Source organism: Apis dorsata, unplaced genomic scaffold (assembly GCF_000469605.1).
Source record: "Apis dorsata unplaced genomic scaffold, Apis dorsata 1.3 scaffold_591, whole genome shotgun sequence".
In the NCBI taxonomy this organism is placed as follows: domain Eukaryota; kingdom Metazoa; phylum Arthropoda; class Insecta; order Hymenoptera; family Apidae; genus Apis; species Apis dorsata.
In genome coordinates, this window is record NW_006263796.1 from 501,315 (window position 1) to 509,207 (window position 7,893).

Consider the following 7,893-nt stretch of genomic DNA (forward strand, 5'->3'; position numbering starts at 1 on the left):
ATAAATCTCTCACGCTGTGTCACAATGTGCTTTCAAGAGAATTGTATGTATTTGCAATTATTATATACAGAAACGAATTTGTTGTTGTTGTTATTATTATTAATATTAATATTAATATTATTATTATTATTATTATTATTTTATTCGCGAAAACAACTTAAGGAACATTTGGTATCGAGGGCAATAATTCGGTCGGATGACGACGGCCTGCCACGAGAAATCGAAACTACCCCTTCCTCGATTCTTCCGTTTTAAGTGATTGACATTTGTTGATTGATGGAAGGATAACAGCGCGGGTTTGGAGATAAACGAATCTTGTAGAAACCAAAGTGATCGACTTAAAGATGGCAGAGACAGGGATTTCGATTCATTTGAAGTGGGATCGATCACTTTGGTCTCCCTTCTATTGTTATTCTCTGAAATTTTTTTTCGTGACATTATTAACAATATTATAACGATGCTTATTAATTTGATCGATAACACAGGAGAAATAAATAAACTTTGTATCAAAAGATGAATATGATTGAAACTTAATTATAACTTATTATAAAAGTTAAGTTATAGCAAGCCTCAAAGACATTGTGACATTATTTCGAAATGTTATTTCTATACAATTTTATCATCGTATAAACATATTATTTTTACAATTAGCGAGTTATTAAGTAAAATAATTAATAAAACATCATATTTCAAATTATCAAATAACTTCACTTAAACATCGTTCTTCTATGATACACATATGTAAATTTAACGATATAATAAATTATAATTTTAAAAAAGGTAAACGATCAATGAATAAAACAAAAAAAAATAATTTCTTTTCTCTTCGATTTGTAATTATTAATAATTACCAATAAGTTTTAAACAGATTCGATTCGATCGATATCTGACGATTAATCGTGCAGAAACGTTTTCTCCTACTCCTTTAACCGGAAGCTACGTTTCGAGTCGTGTTGTCACTGGTATACCACAAGTGTACGCGCCACTCGTGGCTGCTGATCGGGACACCAATGAATTGGAATTCCAAGTTTGTAAACGTTTCCACAGCGCGAATGAATTTTCTGCTATTGGGGCGGTATCTGAATTGTGGATTTGCGGTTAAAAGTTTGAGAGTTGAGAGGATTGTGTTGAAGGAAGCCGGGCTTCTTCGTTTCGCCATTGATGTTTGACGATGCTTAAATAAATTGTTGCTCGGACAACGAGCATAAAAGGATGATTATTATTATTCCTTCGTTTCTCGATATTTTCTCGTTTATTTTTTATTTGAGTTTAAATGTGTTTATGTATATATGTGTACTTTTTTGTATCATAAAATGTATTTCAAAAAATTGGATAAATTTTAGAAGATGGATCGACATTGAATGAAATTAAAGAAAAAGCATTTTTATTTATATATATAAAATTTAATTTATCGTTGGTTCGAATTTTTTATCGTCGTTCGAAATAATTTTGTTAAACACTGGTTCAAAGGCAGAGTTTGATTGCGTGTTTCTATTGAAAATAGGAAACTGTAACTTATAACTTATATATGCACAGTAATATATAGTTAATAAATTGAATATTCTCAATATTTTTTCTCTAATAAATCTAAAAATTTAAACTAGTCAATCATCTTTGTCTAAATATCGATTTGGAATCGTTATGTCTTTTCTCTATTTTGATGCATTTGTTGCGAAAAATTAAGATCTAAGAGATAAAGATGGCGAAGAAAGACAAAGCGGATTTGAAATAATGGAACGATATAAATTAGAAATATATCACTTTTTATAGGGTAAAAAGATTACTCAAATGAACCATTCCAATCTGAATAAAACTTATCCTAAAACATTCATTATTGTTATGCTTAATGTTGGGCGATATTCGATTCAGATTTTCGATAAGAAATGGTCGGAACGTGAAGCTGCAATTTCGTAATTTAAAATCTCGGAACACTGTTTTCCATGGATACAGTTTAAAATTTTTATACACTTATCTCCCGGAAACGATTTAACAGATTTATGAACTTTTATATGAAAAATGAAACCACGAACGTGACAGAAAATATAAAATCTAGCGAAATGATGTACGAGATCGCGTAATCTTTATCAAAATTATATAAAAAAGACGAGTAATTTTTGATAAAACAAGATTGATACTACAAAATAAAAATTTTTATACCTTTTATGCTTTATATATTAGTGATTTTAATCTAGCTTTAAATTTTAAATGTATATTTCTTCTTTTACATTTTATTTCTTTACTTATTCTAAATAATGATTAAAATATTTCAACACGATAATTTTAAATAATGTTAAAAATTCAAAATATAATGCGATATAAATATTTTACGTTCTTTAAATAATATAATATTTCCATATGCTGCTTGTATGGAAATAAAGCTTCACATTTTATGCTACTTTTCCTTTATGGATTCGTAATTTTTTCGAAAATAAATAAATTTCACACCCCTTCCTGCATATTGCGTAACACGTATGAAAGAATCAGAGGAGAAGGAACATAAAGTTTTTTTTTTTTAAATACTGGAAATAAAATTGCAAAATTAAAAGCATGTTTAAAATTGGAGGTTCGATAATATTTATAAAAAATTTTATATCAAGTGTCAAAAAGAGAAGAATGTTTTCACGAAAGAAAATAATTACAGTTATTTACAATTACATAATCTAATCGAATTACGAATTTATGGATCTCATATTTGAAATTTGACAAGGTTAATCATCTCGATTACTCATTATTTTTTTTTGAGGAATTATCTACTAATTATTAAATCAAAATCTTTATAAATTAAATGTCCATATATTCGTCGATGAAAAGACTTGACGAATAATAGAAGACTTTTGCCCGATATCTAAATAAATATTTACATTCGAAGAAAATTTTTTTTAAAAGTTTAAAAATATTTAATAAATTTTTAAATTTATTATTAAATACCAAAAAAGGAGAAGAAAAAGAGGAAAATATATGTTCGAAATTTATTGATATACTACTGTGCGACGTTAAGTGTATATGTATGCGGGTGTGTAGAAATATATCGCGAAAGCCACAACGACAGGAATCGACATCAATGGAAAACGTTTTATAATGCGTTACATATATGGACATGGCGAATTTTTAAAAGCATCCGTCATGTGCAAGGCGCGTGGATGGAAATCTGACGCGAGTCAAAAATCAAAATAGCAGGGTGTCAATGCTATTAAATCTCTCTACTAGGAAAACTAAAAATTTTAAATTGAAATAACACGCGAAATATTCTGCGCGCTGAAACGCGGAATAATATTGGCGAAATTGCGAAATGTTATTGTACCAACTTTGCCAATGTTTCTTTCAAATAAAATAAGGGAAAATTGAAAATAAATAGAAATATTTTCATTGTAAATTCGAAATTGGAAAATACGTCTCTGCTAATTTTTTTTTTTTTATTTTTTTTTTTAACTTTACAAAATTTATCTTATCTCCTCTTCTTGTCTTTGAAAGAACCCAACCCACTGCGTGGAATTTTGAACTTTGAACAAAATTTTAAAGCGAATAAATTTAACCTTTAAAAATAAATATGATAATTTGTAATATTGAATTTTACATTTTTAAACTTTTTGAATAAGAGTAATGATTAATAATTAAGTTGTTGTATTAATATGAACGTTATTAGATTGCTTTTGATTCTATCTGGAATTTCGATCTCGCGTCACTCGTCGTCAAGAGGTTAATCAAGGCGTTGAGTTCTCGGTGATTACTTCACTGTTGCATGGAAAATTGAAAATGTAATGAAAATAGATGGAAGAAACGATGGTGTGAACGATAATGAAAATAAATGGCGAAAATATTATCAATGTCAGTATCTCGTTAAACATAACCCGTCAATTCAGTGAAAAATGATATTCAAAATGTAAAATTATAGTATTTCCATTTCCATCTCTTCGATAACAATAATCACATAACAAAACATTGTTTTATTTTGCAAAATTTAATTTTACTTCTATTCTATACTTCTATATATATATATCTAAAACTTTACGCGTTCGTTTAATCGATAATTAAATTTGAACAATTTATCAAAAAAATTTATTTTATTTTTACTTTAAAAAGATTCTTATTCGTTATTCGTCATTCCTTCATTTTTCTACGTGTTTTAAATTTCCTTCCAAAATGGAATTAAAATTTTACGATATTACCCTGTATATTTTTTTACCTAGTAATTTTTGCAACAATCGAATAGATCGAGTCAGATGTTTTTGTATTAACAGGTGGCTCGCGTGACACGCATACATAATTGATATTGAGAAGCACGTGGTGTCTGATGAAATCAATAATGAAAGGTGTTTTATAAGTACTACAGATATCTTGATACGCAAAGATTTAGAATTAAGATTTATTATGACATATCTTTAACAATTAGAATTTTATGCGTTTCATTCTAGAGAAAGCATGATTTATTAGATATGTGTTAAATTAAAAATAAAAAGACTGAGATTTTTTTATAAAATTAAATATAAAAAATTAAAATTATTACATTAATTAATTCATTTTTTAAATATGAAATCTACGTATTTCGTATATTAATTTATATTCGAATAAAATTATTCGTTAATCTGTCCAATTGTTTTTTGAAAGACATGACATTTTTGCTCTTCATCGCGTAAAAATTAAAATTTGAAAAAATATTATATTGAAATAGAATGGTAACACGCTTTAAACAGAGCTCTAAACGAAGCTTTATCGATCAAAAATTTCAACAATTTCGTCTTCAAAATAGCTTTTATTATTAAAAATTGAAAAAAAATATTTTCATTTTTTCATCCATAATTTTAAAAACAATGAAACGACAACCGATCATCGAGTATCGCGTATTTTTCACGAATATTGAAGAAACATTATTCAACGTTGGCACGAGTATTATATAAAAGAGGAGAGAGAGAGAGAGAGAGAGAGAGAGAAAAAAAAATCGTCGAAATAAAGTTTTAATAAAGTTGTCAACGTTTTATCAAGAAAAATTCTCAATTTAATTAAAGATCTCGAAATTCAAACTTTTCACCCCTTTCATCCCCTTTCATCGGGCCAACGTTGTTCAATTTTTTTTCTTTTCTTTTGTTTTTTTATCTTTATTCAAAGAACGACAATTATCGGTTAATTTTATTCATGAGAGGAATAACAGTTTTATTGTAAACTTCGTCTAGAAAGAGTGGGCACGGCAATGAACAACAAAAGGTTTCATAGAAGATGAAGATAGATGAATTTGTAGTAGGAATAAAGGGGCAAAGGAGCATTCCGGAGGATAAAAGGAATTTCCTTGCCGCGAAACATCTTGGATTCTGTTAATAAGAGTCTGTTAATAACAAATACCGGGAAAAATTGCAATAAAAAAGGAAAGAAATAAAGGAGGGGATAATAATAAAATTGCCTTATTTGAGGGGACAAAGTAACCTCTCTTGTTGGAAGGAATAAAGGTAAATTACCTTTATGAATTTTCCTCTGATGAATTATTCGTAATAAAGTAGAATCCCTTCTTCCACCCCCTCCCTTAATATTTCTTCGTGTTTATCGAAGAAGTATTAGTATTTCTTAATATCATTTTCTATACATAATCAATTCATCATATTGTCTGAATTTCGAAAATGTCTGATTTTTGTGATTTTTATATATATATATATAAAAAAAAAAGAAAATAACTTCAAATTATTTAGAAATATATTGTTATTTATTTAAAGCAAAAGTTATTTTCATTCTTTGTTTTATTAATTTAAAAGAAAAAAATTTTAAAAATAATCCAAAATTGCTGTTATTATTATTATTATTATTATTATATTCTTTAAAAATATTCGTGTCACTAACGATTATTCTAAAAAAAAAAAGAAAAAAAAAAAGGATATAAAAATGTACGAAAGTTATTGTTAGGAACTATTCACTATAAAATATCGTAGATATAAAAATAGCATAAAAATTGGTATACGTGGTAAAATAAAGTTAGTCGAAAATACTATTTTTATTTCAACTTTAAATTACTATTTTACTACCTTGCGATAAGAAATAAGATATAAAATTGTCATAAAACGATGACTTTTGAACAAGAACGATTTCCTGGTGAGTCAAACACGAACCAATCTATCAACTTCTGATTGAAAAACATGCGGAAACTCATCTTTTAAAATCAGTTTCCTTTCTGAACAAGTACTAATGCAAATGTCATCGATCATTTTCTATCTAACTTTTTAATTAAAAATTGTTGGTACAAAGACATTGAAGATCTTGAAACATTGAAACAAGATCGATCCACAAGAGATCGAAGTCGAACCAATCCATCAATTTCTAACTCAAAAACAACTACAACTTTCTATAACTAAAACTGATCCACTCTGGTGTCGATGTCGGTGTCGATACTAATAATTACGAAGTTTAATCTGGTGGAAAACTGAAGTTAAACTTTAAAAATTACTTGTCATAACGAAGAAGAATTCTTAATAATGGGTGTGGATTGAAAAAATAATTTTTCTTTCGTTATAATATATTCTCGTTCACGAAATATTACTTTCATATCAAAAAATATTCCATTAATTTTTGAAAAAAGCTATCCTTGTGATTTATTAGACATATTAAAATTTTTTGTTTTGCTTAAATGTATAATTTGTGCTTTTCAAGTTGAGATCTATCATTTTTAGAAACGTTAGGAATAAATAAATAAAATAAATATTGAATTCATTTGAAAATTTGAAATTCTTTTTAAATATTTTAAGATAAAATATTAATAAATAATCATTACCATAAAAAATCATTTCTATAAAATAGGATTCTCGTCTATTTAAAATTATTATATATCCGTCAATTTCTATTCAAACATATATACAAAAATATTCAAAATTATGTACAATTAAGTATTAAAAAACAATTTTTAATTGATTAAAAATCACTATATTCATTGTGAAATTCTAAAAACACGTATAAACTTTCCAAATTAAATATAATTCGATATTAAAATCAATTAAAATAAAATTAAAACCTAACAATTAAAATTGACTCGAAGAAAATCTACAAAATATCCAAACTTCTATATCTTATACATTATTCAACTTTTAATTTTATTAATAAAATTCTAGAAAACTTCTGGACTAAAATCCCAGATAAAAAGGCGAAAATCATCTAAATTAAAACCTTGATAAACTATTAATATTTAAAAAATTAAACAACCAAATTTTAAATCAAATTTACATCCATATTATTATCTTATATATATATATATATATATATGTAAATACTCGAGTATTGACTGTAAGTCGTTAAAAATAAAGAAACGAAACGAAAAAGAAATTTCCATGATAATAATAATAATAATAAAAAAATCATCGAATCAATCTGAAAAATACGTACAAACGTAATTTATCTATTATAGAAAATTGTTCAGACTTTACCTAGTTGATGCAAATAAACGCCTCTCCCTCTCCAGTTATCTCGTTTCCGGTAGTGGTCGGGCGAAATAGCGATTGCTTCTCGACATCTCTCGCCTCGGTTATCGATCGAGGACTCGTCGATAAAACCGGTGAAGTCAAACAGTCTTTTCTCGAACCGTGCGATTTCACTCGCGCCAGGCCGTCGACACGTGGATGTGTACACGTATCTATCTATCTATCTACCTATATATAATTCCATATTTATATTTATGCGTTATAGGTAACGTGTTGTGTATGTATGTGTATGTATGTGTGTATGCAAGCATGTATGTATACGTATCTCTAAGAGTGAGTACGTCTTTTCTGTCTCTATGGAAGTATATCCAAGTATGTGTGTATACTCTATTTCCATTTTGGTCGTGTGCAGCAGTTCCACTCGACGAGCGCGTCCACGCTGATCGGGCGAAGCGTCACAAGCTTTTATTTTTGTCACCGTGATGACAGCTTGTCTCGATCACGA